Source organism: Anolis sagrei, chromosome 10, assembly GCF_037176765.1.
Source record: "Anolis sagrei isolate rAnoSag1 chromosome 10, rAnoSag1.mat, whole genome shotgun sequence".
In the NCBI taxonomy this organism is placed as follows: Eukaryota; Metazoa; Chordata; class Lepidosauria; order Squamata; family Dactyloidae; genus Anolis; species Anolis sagrei.
Genome location: NC_090030.1, coordinates 26,127,136 through 26,143,248, shown reverse-complemented (window position 1 = coordinate 26,143,248; position 16,113 = coordinate 26,127,136). Strand labels below are relative to the sequence as shown.

Sequence of the window (16,113 nt, the reverse complement as noted above, 5' to 3'; positions counted from 1 at the left end):
TCCAGAGGCGGCCCTATGTAATTTTCAATGGTAAGCAAACAGTATTTTGCCCCCCTCCCCCAACCAATCACTGATATATATTTTCTGTTCGTCGTGGGAGTTCTGTGTGCCATATTTGGTTCAATTCCATCATTGGTGGAGTTCAGAATGCTCTTTGATTGTAGGTGAACTATACATCCCAGTAACTACAACTTGCATATGTCAAGGTCTGTTTTCCCCCAAGAGTACCTCAAGAGAGCCCCTACTGCAAATGCTTACTTTGCGTAATGGGTTGAGCCGCCCCTGGCTAGATCAGCACTGCCATATAACGCAGTTCGAACTGCATTGCTTGGTGTGTGTGGATCCATATAATGTAGATTGAACTGGATTATATGAAGCCCCAGGTGACACAGTGGGTTAAACCCCTGTGCCGGCAGGACTGAAGGATTCAGGTTCGAATCCGGGGAGAGGCAGATGAGCTCCCTCTGTCAGCTCCAGCTCCTCATGCGGGGACATGAGAGAAGCCTCCCACAAGGATGATAAAACATCAAATCATCCTGGCATCCCCTGGGCAACGTCCTTGCAGACGGTCAATTCTCTCACACCAGAAGCGACTTGCAGTTTCTCAAGTTACTCCTGACATGACAAAAAAAATTGGATTATATGGGTCTACACTAACCATATGGAGAAGTTTGAACTACATTATATTTGGCAGTGTAGATCCAACTAATATCCTGGCATGAGAACATGAAATGTGATGTACCTTCAGTGGTACTAACAAAGACATATAATGCAGTTTAGACCATATGAATGGTATATGGCTCTCTAGGCTGACCATATAGATCCAGCCAAGTTTGTGTGGGAAGGAATGTTTATTTTCCAAACAGAGAGCATTAAGGTCCCAATTTAAGAACCTACTAGCTGTCCCCTGCCAGGCGTTGCTGTGGCCCAGTCTGGTGATCTGGAAAATAAAGTAATGAGAAAGTGTTGGTTTCTAATATATGTAATTCTTGATGCTTGTGGGTAAACAGTATTTCTTGTTGTTCCTTTGTCAGTGTTGATGTGGAGGGTGTCTGGTTTGCCTACTCTGGAATATGCAACATATCATAGTCCTTCTTTAAGGGTCTCTTTCAAATCGTTGATTCTATATCTGTGTGCGTGTGAGAGAATCATATCTATCTATATCTATGACTGGATGGCTCTTTGTCAGGAGGGCTCTGATTACGTTTCTTGCCCTGGTGAAGAGAGTTGGACTGGATGCCCTTAAGTATTTTCTGTTGGTCAAGGGGGTTCTGTGTGGGAAGTTTGCCCCATTTCTGTCGTTTGTGGGTTTCAGAATGCTCTTTAATTATAGTGAACTATAAGTCCCAGTAACTACAAATCCCAAATGTCAAGGTCTATTTCCTCCAAACACCATCTGTGTTCATATTTAGCCATATGGAATATTTGTGTCAAGTTTGGTCCAGATCCATCGTTGTTTGAGTGCTCTCTGGATGTAGGTGAACTACAACTCCCAAACTCAAGGTCAATACCCACCAAACCCTTCCAGTGTGTTCTGTTGGTCATGGAAGTCCTGTATTATTATTATTATTATTATTATTATTATTATTATTATTAACTTTATTTGTACCCCGCTAGCATCTCCCGAAGGACTCGATGCGGCTTACACAGGCCGAAGCCTCAAAACACAATACAATAGAAAACATAACACAACAATAGCAAAGCAAATCAAACAATAAGCAGAATAACAACAATGGCAGTACATCAAGACATTATTAAAAACTGGTTCGGCCGGCGCAATGGGGTACAAGGGTTAAAAGTGCTGAAATGGCAGGAGGCACGTAGGAGGCACGTATGCCATGTTTGGTTCAATTCCGTCATTGGTGGAGTTCAGAATGCTCTTTGATTGTAGGTGAACTATAAATCCCAGCAACTACAACTCCTAAATGTCAAGGTCTATTTCCCTTAAACTCCATCTGTGTTCATAATTAGGCATATGGAATATTCGTGCCAAGTTTGGTCCAGATCCGTCATTGTTTGAGTCCACAGTGCTCTCTGGATGTGGGTGAACTACAACTCCCAAACTGAAGGTCAATGTCCACCAAACCCTTCCAGTTTTTTCTGTTGGTCATGGGAGCCCTGTGTGCTATGTTTGGCCCAATTCCATCATTGGTAGAGTTCAGAATACTCTTTGATTGTAGGTAAACTATAAATCCCAGCAATGACAATTCCCAAATGACAAAATCAATTTTTTTGAGTGGAGGACATAAATTGGACTGTTAGGTGTCTTGTGTCCAAATTTGGTGTCAATTCCCCCAGTGGTTTTTGAGTTCTGATGGTAGCACAAACGAACATTACATTTTTATTTATATAGATTTGGCAGATTTTAACTCCCAAAGTATATTTTTCTTATACATCATATTAATGTATGATTCCCCATTTATATTTATCCGGAGATCCATAGGGTTAGTGCTGTGTTTCTCAACCCCTGGGAGGAGGGATGTGAGGGGGTGTCAGAGGGGTTGCCAAAGACCATCAGAAAACACAGTATTTTCTGTTGGTCTTGGGGATTCTGTGTTAGAAGTCTGGCCCAATTCTATCGTTAGTGGGGTTCAGAATATTCTTTCATTGTAGGTGAACTATAAATCCCAGCAACTACAGCGCCCAAATGTCAAGGTCTGTTTTCCCCAAACTCCACCAGTGTTCACATTTGGGCATATTGAGTATTCATGCCAAGTTTGGTCCAGACCCATCATTGTTTGAGTCCACAGTGCTCTATGAAATTAGGTGAACTACAACTCCAAAACTCAACATTATTTTTTGGTCATGTCAGGAGCGACTTGAGAAACTGCAAGTCGCTTCTGATGTGAGGGAATTGGCTGTCTGCGAGGACGTTGCCCAGGGGACGCCCGGATGTTTTTGATGTTTTACCATCCTTGTGGGAGGCTTCTCTTATGTCCCCGCATGAGGAGCTGGAGCTGATAGAGGGAGCTCACTCGCGCTCTCCCCGGATTTGAACCTGCGACCTGTTGGTCTTTAGTCCTGCCGGCACAAGGGTTTAACCTACTGTGTCACTGGGGGCTCCAAGAAAACTCAAGATGAATGCCCACCAAACCCTTCCAGTATTATCATGGGAGTTCTGTGCACCAAGCTTGGTCCAATTCTATTGTTGATGGGTTCAGAATGCTCTTTGATTGTAGGTGAACTATAAATCCCAGCAACTGTTGCCCAAATGACAAAATCAATCCCTCCTCCAATCCCACCAGCATTGAAATTTGGACGTATCAGGTATTTGTGCCAAATTTGGTCCAGTAAATGAAAATACATCCTGCATATCAGATATTTACATTATGATTCATAACAGTAGCAAAATTACAGTTATGAAATAATTTTATGGTTGCGAGACACAAATAATAATTTTGTGGTTGTGAGACACCACAACATGAGGAACAGTATTTAGGGGCTGTGGCATTAGGAAGGTTGAGAAACAGTGGGTTCGAGGGATTTATGTCCAAGGCTTTGAGTGGTCACCTCAAAATGACATTGCGGACTTGTTATATCTGCAAGACCTTTTCTTTCTTTCTTTCTTTCTTTCTTTCTTTCCTTCCTTCCTTCCTTCCTTCCTTCCTCCCTCTCTCCCTTCTTCCTTCCTTCTTTCCTCCCTCCCTCCTTCCTTCCTTCCTTTCCTTCTCTCTCTCTCTCTCTTTCCTTCCTTCCTTCCTTCCTTCCTCCCTCCCTCCCTCCCTCCTCCCTCCCTTTCCTTCTTTCTCTCTCCTTCCTTCCTTCCTTCCTTCCTTCCTTCCTTCCTTCCTTCCTTCCTCCCTCTCTCCCTTCTTCCTTCCTTCTTTCCTCCCTCCCTCCTTCCTTCCTTTCTTCCTTCCTTTCCTTCTCTCTCTCTCTCTCTTTCCTTCCTTCCTTCCTCCCTCCCTCCCTCCCTCCCTCCCTCCTCCTTCCCTTTCCTTCTTTCTCTCTCCTTCCTTCCTTCCTTCCTTCCTTCCTTCCTTCCTTCCTTCCTTCCTCCCTCCCTCCCTCCCTCCCTCCCTCCCTTCTTCCTTCCTTCCTTCCTTCCTTCCTTCCTTCCTTCCTTTCCTTCTTTCTCCTTCCTTCCTTCCTTCCTTCCTTCCTTCCTTCCTTCCTCCTTCCTTCCACCTCCCTCCCTCCCTCCTTCCTTCCCTCTTTCCTTCCTTCCTTTCCTTCTTTCTCTCTTCCTTCCTTTCCTTCCTTCCTTCTTTCCTTCCTTCCTTCTTCCCTCCCTCCCTCCCTCCCTCCTTCCTTCCTTCCTTCCTTCCTTCCTTTCCTTCTTTCTCTCTTCCCTTCCTTCCTTCCTTCCTTCCTTCCTTCCTTCCTTCCTTCCTTCCTTTCCTTCTTTCTCTCTTCCCTTCCTTCCTTCCTTCCTTCCTTCCTTCCTTCCTTCCTCCCCTCCTCCCTCCCTCCCTCCTTCCTTCCTTTCCTTCTCTCTCTCTCTCTCTCTCTCTCTCTCTCTTTCTTTCTTTCTTTCTTTCTTTCTTTCTTTCTTTCTTTCTTTCCTTCCTTCTTCCTCCCTCCCTCCCTCCCTTCCTCCTTTCCTTCTTTCTCCCTTTCTTTCTTTCTTTCTTTCTTCCTTCCTTCCTTCCTTCCTTCCTTCCTTTCTTTCTTTCTTTCTTTCTTTCTTTCTTTCTAAGTTTATATTATATTTTAATCGAAACAGTATGTTTCCCAGCCAAATGTTCCTTTTGGATACGGTTACATATCCGAAAGAACATATCACATCCTCCAAATGCAAAATGATCAAATTACTCATAGAACCAACGCCCTGCAGTGAGAAAATGTGTTCCTGCAACTCCAAATCAATCATCTTTTTCCAGACTATTATTGAATATCAATCCGTAAAGCAGTGTTTCTCAACCTTCCTAATGCCGTGGCCCCTTAATGCAGTTCCTCATGTTGTGGTGACCCCCAACATAAAACTATTTTCGTTGCAACTTCATAACTGTAATTTTGCTACTGTTATGAATCATAGAATTATAGAGTTGGAAGAGACCTCATGAGCCATCCAGTCCACCCCCCTGCGAAAAAGGCCATCCAGCTTCTGTTTAAAAGCCTTGAAAGAAGGAGCCTTCACCACACTCTGGGTCAGAGAGACCAACAGAATCGTAATGTAAATATCTGATATGCAGGGTGTATTTCGATTCACTGGACCAAATTTGGCACAAATACCTGATACTACCAAACTTGAATACTGGTGCGGTTATGGGGGAATTGGTTTTAGGAGGGTTAGGGGGGGATTGGGGAGCGGTAGAAAGAGTGACCCCTTTGCTTTCTGATGATTCCATGTGGAATGACCACCCTGGTCCCATGACCAGGGTGGGACAAAGGACTCTTGTCTGTTGGAGCTAGGTGTGAATTTTTCAACTGACCACCTTGATTAGCATTTGATTGCCTGGCAGTGCCTGGAGCAAACTTTTGTTGAGATGTGATTAGATGTCCTTGTTTGTTTCCTCTCTGTTGTTGTGCTGTTGCCAGATAAAACCTCCAAACAAAGGATTCCCCCAGGCAGGAAGCAGTTAGGCTCTAATACTGCAATTCAAGTTAGCCAATTGCAACCTTCACAGTTGAGTCACAGTTGAGTCAAACAGGCAAGAGTTCTGTCTCAAACCCTGTAGATTCCACAGATGTATAAATCCCACTTGCCTAGTTTCCAACTAGTTTTTTTAATACTGGTAGCCAGATTTTGTTCATTTTCATGGTTTCTTCCTTTCTGTTGAAATTGTCCACATGCTTGTGGATTTCAATGGCTTCCCTGTGTCGTCTGACATGGTGGTTGTGAGAGTGGTCCAGAATTTCTGTGTCCTCAAATAATATGTTGTGTCCAGGTTGGTTCATCAGGTGCTCTGCTATGGCTGACTTCTCTGGTTGAAGTAGTCTGCAGTGCCTTCCATGTTCCTTGATTCGTGTCTGGGCAATGCTGCTGCGTTTGGTGGTCCCTCTGTAGACTTGTCCACAGCTGCATGGGGTACAGTAGACTCCTGCAGAGGTGAGAGGATCCCTCTTGTCCTTTGCTGAACGTAGCATTTGTTGGATTTTCTTGGTGGGTCTGTAGGTGGTTTGTATGTTGTGTTTCCTCATCAGCTTCCCTCTGCGGTCAGTGGTTCCCTTCATGTATGGCAAGAACACTTTTCCTCTGGGTGGATCTTGGCCTTGACTCTCGTGGCTTGTTCTTGGTCTTGCAGCTCTTCTGCTGTCTGCGGTGGAGTCTCCATTGGCCTGGAGAGCCCAGTTGAGGTGGTTCAGTTCATCTTGGAGGAGGTGGGCTTCGCAGATTCTTTTTGCACGGTCTGCCAAGGCTTTAATGGTGCTTCTTTTTTGACTTGGGTGATGGTTGGAGTTGTTGTGTAGATATCTATCTGTGTGTGTGGGTTTTCTGTAAACAATGTGACCCAATTGTTGATCTGGTTTGCGGATTTCTAGGACATCTAGAAAAGGCAGTCTTCCTTCCTTTTCTTTTTCCATGGTGAACTGGATGTTTGGATGGATGCTGTTCAGATGGTCCAGGAACCTGTTGGGTTCTTCTTCTCCATGGCTCCAAATGGTGAAAGGGTCATCCACATATCTGAACCATATGGTGGGCTTTTTTGTTGCTTTAATGGTGCCATATAGCCCGAAAAAACCTACAACAACCCAGTGATTCCGGCCATGAAAGCCTTCAACAATACATAGAAGAAGGAAAACATAGTGTGCCCTTCCCATATAGGAAGTGGATTCAGCTTCCAAAATATTGGAAAAGGCATCAGGGAAATAATATCCACCAAGAGGACACATTACCGAGAGTCGTCTCAGGTGGCAGCAAAGTGCCGTAAGAAAGACCTCCACTATTAAATTTGTATTTGTATCATGTCTATCCCTTCTGGTTTGTTGTAGTTTTTTTCGGGCTATATGGCCATGGTCTAGAGGCATTCTCTCCTGAGATTTCACCTGCATCTATGGTAAGCATCCTCAGAGGTAGTGAGGTAGTGAGGTAGTGTTCCAACAGACCTCACTACCTCTGAGGATGCTTGCCATAGATGCAGCTGAAACGTCAGGAGAGAATGCCTCTAGACCATGGCCATATAGCCCGAAAAAACTTACAACAAGCCAGTGATTCCGGCCATGAAAGCCTTCGACAATACATCTATCCCTTCTTTTTCCCAGTTTGGGAATCAGAGCACCACACCTCAGAGTCAGACATGAGCACCACACCTCAGAGTCAGACATGACTGGACTTAATGTCAGGGGACTACCTTTACCTACCTATGAATCGACATGTAAATACCATATCTAGCATGCAGGATGTATTTTCGTTCACTGAACCAAATAATAATAATAATGATAATCCTGGGGAAAGTGGAAGGCAAAAGGAAGAGGGGCCGACCAAGGGCAAGATGGATGGATGGCATCCTTGAAGTGACTGGACTGACCTTGAAGGAGCTGGGGGTGGTGACGGCCGACAGGGAGCTCTGGCGTGGGCTGGTCCATGAGGTCACAAAGAGTCGGAGATGACTGAACGAATGAACAACAACAACAATGATAATGATGCCCTTGAAAACGGCCCGGAAATTTCAATTGGTCCAACGGGCGGTGGCCAGGTTGTTAACTGGTGCTCCTTACAGGGAGAGGTCAAGGAGCTCCATTGGCTGCCGTTCATTTTACGGTCCCAATTCAAGGTGCAGGTGCTTACCTACAAAGCCCTAAACGGTTTGGGACCCGCCTACCTGTGTGACCGCATCTCTGTGTATGAACCCACACGATCTCTTTGTTCATCTGGAGAGTCCCTACTCACGATCCCACCTGTATCGCAAGTGCGATTGGTTGGGACAAGGGATAGGGCTTTCTCGGTGGTGGCCCCTCAACTCTGGAACTCTCTCCCTAAGGACATCAGGCAAGCCCCATCGCTGGCAATTTTTAGGAGGAGCTTGAAAATGTGGTTGTTCCAGTGTGCCTTCCCAGAATAAGGAAACTCCAAGCATTTTGTCCCCAACGCACTTTATCAGAGATTCAGGATATCTGCAAACCCATCCCTCTCCAAACACCCACCTTTTCTCCTGGTCATGCCCAGCACTTTTTAATTTTAATTATTACATTTCGCCCTGCCATAGTTTTTAATTGCATCATTGTGTGTTGTTAATGTTATTGCTTTGTTTTTGATTTATTTTGCTGTATTATTGTTGTTGTTTTATTGTTGTATTTGGGCTAGGCCTCTTGTAAGCCGCACCAAGTCCTTCGGGAGATGGTAGCAGGGTACAAAGAAAGGTTTATTATCTATCTATCTATCTATCTATCTATCTATCTATCTATCTATATCTATCTATCTATCTATCTGTATCTCTATCTCTCTCTCTCTCTCTATCTATCTATTTATGTATACCCCGCCACCATCTCCCCAAGGGACTTGGAGCTGCTTACATGAGGCCAAGCCCAAATGATCAAGGGTCTGGAGAACAAGCCCTATGAGGAGTGGCTTAAATTGCTGGGCATGTTTAGCCTGAAGAAGAGAAGGCTGAGAGGAGATATGATAGCCATGTATAAATATGTGAGAGGAAGCCACAGGAAGGAGGGAGCAAGCTTGTTTTCTGCTTCCATGGAGACTAGGACGCAATGGAACAATGGCTTCAAACAAAAAGAGAGGAGATTCCATCTGAACATGAGGAAGAACTTCCTGACTGTGAGAGCCGTTCAGCAGTGGAACTCTCTGCCCCGGAGTGTGGTGGAGGCTCCTTCTTTGGAAGCTTTTAAACAGAGGCTGGATGGCCATCTGTCAGGGGTGATTTGAATGCAATATTCCTGCTTCTTGACAGGAGGTTGGACTGGATGGCCCATGAGGTCTCTTCCAAATCTTTGATTCTATGATTCTAGTACATCAAAAAACAAAAGCAATAAACAAAACAGTAAATACAATACAATTAATATAAATCACATATAAACAATAACCAAAAACCCCACTAACACACAAGATTAAAAACCTATGGCCGGGCCAAGTGTAATTGTTTACAAATTAAAAAATAAACACTGGGCATGAGCAGGGTATGATATAACGTGTATATATGAAACAAATACCTGATATGCCCAAATTTGAATACTAGTGAGGTTGAGGGAGATTTATTTTGTCATTTGGGAGTTGTAGTTGCTGGGATTTATAGTTCACCTACAATCAAAGAGCTTTCTGAATGATGGAATTGAACAAAACTTGGCATACAGAACTCCCATGACTAATAGAAAATACTGGAAGGGTCTGGTGGGTATTGACCTTGAGTTTTGGAGTTGTAGTTTGCCCACATCCAGAAAGCACAGTCAACTCAAACAATAACTTGTATCAATCAAGTTATTGTTACAAAATAACATCAATAACTTATAACATAGAATCATAGAATCCTAGAGTTGGAAGGGACCTCATGGGCCATCCAGTCCAACCCCCTGTCAAGAAGCAGGAATATTGCATTCAGAGCACCCCTGGCAGATGGCCATCCAGCCTCTGTTTAAAAGCTTCCAAAGAAGGAGCCTCCACCACGCTCCAGGGCAGAGAGTTCCACTGCTGAACGGCTCTCACAGTCAGGAAGTTCTTCCTCATCTTTATAATATAAATTTATCACTGGCTAAAAGACATCTAGAAACTAATAACTAAAACCTTATAGAGAGATGAGGTGATTTGCAGACACAAACAGGTTGAAGTAAATTCCACTATCTGTGCAAGATTTAACATATCTAGGCGAGAATGTATGTTGAGTTGTGTTAGTCTTCCTCCTCTCCATACACCAGGGTGCTTAGAAGGGTTTAAGGCAATTTTTTGGTGTCAATTGGCCCACCAGTAGTCAGATTTTGTTCATTTTCATGGTTTCCTCCTTTCTGTTGAAATTGTCCACATGCTTGTGGATTTCAGTGGCTTTTCTGTGTCATCTGACATGGTGGTTTCATGTCCTGATGAACCAAGCTGGACACAGCATATTATTTGAGAACACAGAAATGCTGGACCACTCTCACAACTACCATGTCAGACGACACAGAGAAGCCATTGAAATCCACAAACATGTGGACAATTTCAACAAAAAGGAGGAAACCATAAAAATGAACAAAATTTGGCTACCAGTATTTAAAAAAACTCTAAAATTACAACAGTACAACAACAGAGAGGAAACAAACAAGGATATCTAATCACTCCTCAACAAAAGATTGCTCCAGGCACTGCCAGGCCATTAAATGCTAATCAAGGTGACCAGTTGAAACATTCACACCTAGCTCCAACAGACAAGAGTCCTTTGTCCCACCCTGGTCATTCCACAGATATATAATCCCTTTTTCCTAGTTCCAACAGACCTCACTACCTCTGAGGATGCTTGCCATAGGGGCAGGTGAAATGTCAGGAGAAAATGCCTCTAGAACATGGCCATATAGCCCGAAAAAACCTACAACAACCCAATGTCAAAGGAGTTGGGAAATTCCAAAAGTGGAAGGTAGCCTCCTCCGCCTCCCCATGCATGGCAATGGACATGTTCCAGATTCACAACCCATGTGTTTAGAATTGGGCTGCAATTGAATGAAACCTCCTAACCTCCGTCTGGATGGAGGGACCAAATTAATTGCATTTGATTTGATTCATATATATGGGGAGGGGACAAAGAATGAACTTGGCACGCTCCTTTTATATTGCATTTGGCACACTTGCAAATGTTGTAATGATGACCCTGGGATGTTGCCAGTAGGAAAGGAACCAGTTGTGTCTTTGCATCTTGAAATGCCTCTTTCATCAGTGGGAGGAATGACCCAAGGCACATACTCACTACTGTGAAGCTATGGCATACTCAGGATAACTGAGTCCTCTTCTTTGATTGTGTTCTCACCTTGACACGTAAACAGTACAAGTCTTTTATTGAAATCCCTTGAAAGTCACTGTTTTGTGGAGTTTGGTTATTTATTTATTTATTTATTTACCTATATAAATAAAAATGTAATGTTTGTTTGCAATTTTCGCAGAACTCAAAAATCACTGGGGCAATTGGTACCAAATTTGGACACGATACCCCTAACAACCCAATGTATGTTCACCGCTCAAAAAACCCACGAAAACAAAAAGCAGAAAGGACTTCTGAACTGCATGTCCACAAAGGAGAAACTGCATGTCTACAAAGAGACCCATGGCCACACCCCCTCCTCCTCGTGGGGAAACGGCTGGCAGTTAAAACTTGAGGAGCCAGGCGTGCGTGCGTGTGTGCGTGCATGCGTGCGTGCCCCCCCCCCCACACACACACACACATTTTTACTCATACAAATGGTAGATAAGAGAGTGGGCACATGGGAGTGGAGGGGAAGGCTTGCTGCATGGAGCCCCTTCTCTTTCCCTGCTCTGCCAGGAGGGCGGTCTCCTCCTCCTCCACCACCACCTTTCCCAGTTGGAAGAGGTCGGCGGGTGGTGGAGGGACTTTCTGTAGATCCTTCTTTCTTTTTTAACTCTTTCCTTTCTGTCTGACCTGCTCGCCTGTCTCCGGCAACACGAGCACACATTTAACACACACACACACACGCACACGCACACACACACACACACACACACACAGGAGGTAGCTGCCTCTGCCACACTCCACCCAAAAGGACTCCCTTCCCTTCTTTCCTCCCTCCCGTTCTTTCCTTTTCTTCCTTCCTTCCTTCCCCTTCCTTTCCTCCCCTCCTCCTTCCTTCCTGTCCCTCCCTCCCTCCTTCTCCTTCCTTTCCTTCTTTCCCTCCTTCCTTTCCTTCCTGTCCCTCCTTTCTTCTTCCTTTCCTTCCTTTCCTTCTTCCCTCCCTTCCTTCCCTCCTTCTTTCCCTTTCTTCATTTCCTTCCCCTTCATTTCCTTCCCGCCCTCCTTTCTTCACCCCCTCCTTCATTTCCCTCCTTCCTTCTCCTTCTCTTCCTTCCTGTCCTTCTTTCTTTTCCTTCCTTCCTTCCTTCCTTCCTTCTTTTATTTCCATCCTTCTCTACCTCTACCTAAATACAATATTAAATAGAAGGGGCAGTCAAGAAGTAACGAGAGAAGGAGGGAAAGGGGGAAAGAATGAAGGAGGGAAAGGGGGAAGGAAGGAAGGGAGAGAAGAAGGGAGGGAAAGAAGGGAAGGAAATAGAGAAGGCAGAGAAGTAAGGAAAGAGAGAAGGAAATAAAAAAGTGAAAGGAAAAAGAGAGGGAAGGAAGGAGAGAAAAAAATGAAAAATAGGGAAGGAAGGAAGGAAGGAAGGAAGGAAGGAGAGAAGGAAGGATGTAACCAAAGAGCAAAGAAAGGGAGGAAAGAAACAGGTAGAGATTGAAGAAAGAAGAGAAATAGGGAAAGAAAAAGAGGAATGAAAGGAAAAAGGGAAGGAAGGAGAGAAAGAGGGAGGGAAGGTTGGCCACAGCAACGCGTGGTGTGTACAGCTAGTCTATATAAATAAAAATGTAATGTTCGTTTGCGGGATTAACATAATTCAAAAACCACTGGATGAATTGCCACCAAATTTGGACACAAGATACCTACTAACCCAAGGAGTGACCATCACTCAAAAAATTGATTTTGTCATTTGGGAGTTGTAGTTGCTGGGATTTATAGTTCACCTACAATCAAAAAGCATTCTGAACTCCACCAGTGACGGTATTGAACCAAATGTTTCCTTCCTTTCCTTCCTTCTTTCCTTCCTGTCCCTCCTTTCTTTTCCTTCCCTTCTTTCCCTCCTTCCTTCCTTCTTCCTTTCCTTCTTTCTATGTAAGATATAAATACAATATTTTATATAGTTATATTGATTACTATATAATATGTCACTAATATATATATATATATATATATATATATATATATATAACTCACTTTCCATAGCTGGAGATCCTGACTGAATGGTTGGACTTGATGGTCCATGAGGTCCCAACTCTGGGATTTTATGTTTTTCCATGAGAAGAATGAACACTTTTTGATTGTGAATGAACAGTGACAGAACTTTGGAAAGTGGAATGAACTTTCATCTATCCGGCCACATTTGAATCGGTTTTTTCTGAAATCAGAACCAAAAAGTCCATCCCAAATTCCATTGCTGAGATGTTCTCATGGAAATCTGACCTGGCTTCTCCTCCCTCTGCAAAGGATAAGTCATAGATGACGTCTTCAGCTCTGCCTTTTTCTTCTGGGAGTAGAAATTGAGTTTCAGAAGCCAAAGAAGAAGAAGAAGAAACAAAATGTCTTTGCCTGAGGCATTTACAGGCATTCCTGCACAAGAAAGCACAATGCTCAAGTACGTACTTCCTGTAGGAAACCGTACTAAAAGGCCAGCTCCGTGTTACATATTTAAACTCCTGCTGTTCTCCTCCACAACCTGGAAAAGTTACTGTTTGGGGGCCAAAATTCCCAGACTCTTCCCATCAACATAGACAGTGATTATATACTAGCATGGGGATTTGGGAATGTATCATAGAGTCATAGAATCCTAGAGTTGGAAGAGACCTCATAGGCCATCCAGTCCAACTCCCTGCCAAGAAGCAGGAATATTGCATTCAAAGCACCCCTGACAGATGGCCATCCAGCCTCTGTTTCAAAGCTTCCAAAGAAGGAGCCTCCACCACACTCCGGGGCAGAGAGTTCCACTGCTGAACGGCTCTCACAGTCAGGAAGTTCTTCCTCGTGTTCAGATGGAATCTCCTCTCTTGTAGTTTGAAGCCATTGTTCCGCGTCCTAGTCTCCAAGGAAGCAGAAAACAAGCTTGCTCCCTCCTCCCTGTGGCTTCCTCTCACATATTTATACATGGCCATCATATCTCCTCTCAGCCTTCTCAGCTAAACATGCCCAGCTCCTTAAGCCGCTCCTCATAGGGCTTGTTCTCCAGACCCTTGAACATTTTAGTCGCCCTCCTCTGGACACATTCCAGCTTATCAATATCTCTCTTGAATTGTGGTGCCCAGAATTGGACACAATATTCCAGATGTGGTCTAATCAAAGCGGAATAGAGAGGTAGCATGACTTCCCTAGATCTACACACTATGCTCCTATTGATGCAGGCCAAAATCCCATTGGCTTTTTTTGCCGCCACATGACATTGTTGGCTCATGTTTAACTTGTTGTCCATGAGGACTCCAAGATCTTTCTCACACATACTGCTCTCGAGCCAGGCATCGTCCCCCATTCTGCATCTTTGCATTTCGTTTTTTCTACCAAAGTGGAGTATCTTGCATTTGTCCCTGTTGAACTTCATTTTGTTCATTTTGGCCCATCTCTCTAATCTGTCAAGATCGTTTTGAATCCTGCTCCTGTCCTCTGGAGTATTGGCTATCCCTCCCAATTTGGTGTCATCTACAAACTTAATGATCATGCCTTCTAATAGATGCAGGCGAAATGTCAGGAGAGAATGCCTCTAGAAACTGGCCATATAGTCCGAAAAAACCTACAACAACCCAGTGATACCGGCCATGAAAGCCTTCGACAATACATTGATTTTTGTCATTTGGGAGTTGTAGTTGCTGGGATTTACAGTTCACTTACTATCAAAGAGCATTCTGAACACCACCCATGATGGAATTGGGTCACACTTGGCACACAGAACTAGGGATGATGGATTTTGTTGGTCCAAGCAACATTCCAGCATCCATTCCCTGTACACAGCATTCCAGGTGTGGTCTAACCAAGGTGGAATAGAGGAGTAGCATTACTTGCCTAGATCTCTCTCACACCAGAAGTTACTTGCAGTTTCTCAAGTCACTCTTGACACGGAAAAAGAAACTGAATCCATCTCTGGATGTAGCTGTTTCCCCTCAGCACCCTTTTGATGCTCTGAAGGCACCACTCTTGTCCACCAGTGGGCTTCTCAGGACCCTTTAGACCAGTGTTTCTCAACCTTCCTTTGCCACGACCCCTTAATAGCGTTCCTCCTCTATTAAGAGTACCCCCAACCATAAAATAGAGTACCCCCAACCGTAAAATCATTTTCATTGCTACTTCATAACTGTCATTTTGCTACTGATATCAATTGTAATGTAAATATCTGATGTATTTTCATTTATTGGATGAAAATTGGCACAAATACTCAATACACCCAAGTTTGAATACTGGTGGGTTTAGCGGGGGGGGGGGGGGATTGATTTTGTCATTGGGGAGTTGTAATTGCTGGGATTTATAGTTTACAATCAAAGAGCCTTCTGAAATCCACCAATGATGGAATTGAACCAAACTCAGGGAGCACACAGCTCCTCTGTTGTGCCAGCTCCACTGGCTGCCAGTTTGCTACCAGGCACAATTCAAAGTGCTGGCTTTAGCCTATAAAGCACTAAACGGTTCCAGCCCAGTTTATCTATCCAAAAGCATCTCTTCCTACGAACCCACTAGGAATTTTAGATCATCGGAGGAGGCCCTTCTATCAATCCCGCCTGCTTCGCAAGCACGTTTGGCGGGGATGAGAGACAGGGCCTTCTCTGTGGTGGCCCCTTGGCTGTGGAACTCCCTGCCTAGGGACATTAGATCAGCCCCCTCCCTCCTGACCTTTCAAAAAAGAGTAAAAACTTGGCTCTTCAAGCAAGCGTTAGGAACCTCGGGATAAATAGACAAAACTTGAATCGGAAATTGACCCAGGAACGGCCAAGATGATGGAAAGGATGAGGATTTGAATGAGAGGACATAGTTTTTAAATTTTTATTATTCATTGTCTTTTTGCTTAAATCTATAGTAATATTTCTTTTTTGCTTTATCAATGTATGTATTTATGGCATCAAATAGTGGTGACTGTGTATGCCGCACTGAGTCGCCTTCGGGCTGATATGGGCAGGATAGAAATAATGTAAATAAATAATAACTAAATAAACTTGGCACACAGAACTCCCATGACCAACAGAAAACACTTTGGTGGGACCTTGAGTTTGGGAGTTGTAGTTCACCTACATCCAGGTAGAGCACTGTAGACTTAAACACAGTGGATCTGAACCATGATAGATCTGAACCAAACTTAGCATGGATACTCAATATGCCCAAATGTGAACAGTGGTGGAGTTTGGGGAAGATAGACATTTACACGGTTGAGTTGTAGTTACTGGGATGTATAGTTCACCTACAATCAAAGAGCATTCTGAACCCCCCAGTGTCAGAACTGGGCCAAACTCCCCACACAGAAACCCCATGACCAACAGAAAATATTGTGTTTTCTGATGGTCT

At 44.0% G+C, this 16,113-nt stretch overlaps 1 protein-coding gene across 4 annotated transcripts in view; it reads left to right on the top strand.

Moving 5' to 3' along the window:
• FGF13 (fibroblast growth factor 13) overlaps nt 1-16,113 on the top strand; it is a 385,345-nt gene that overhangs the window by 272,082 nt on the left and 97,150 nt on the right. The window lies entirely within an intron of this gene.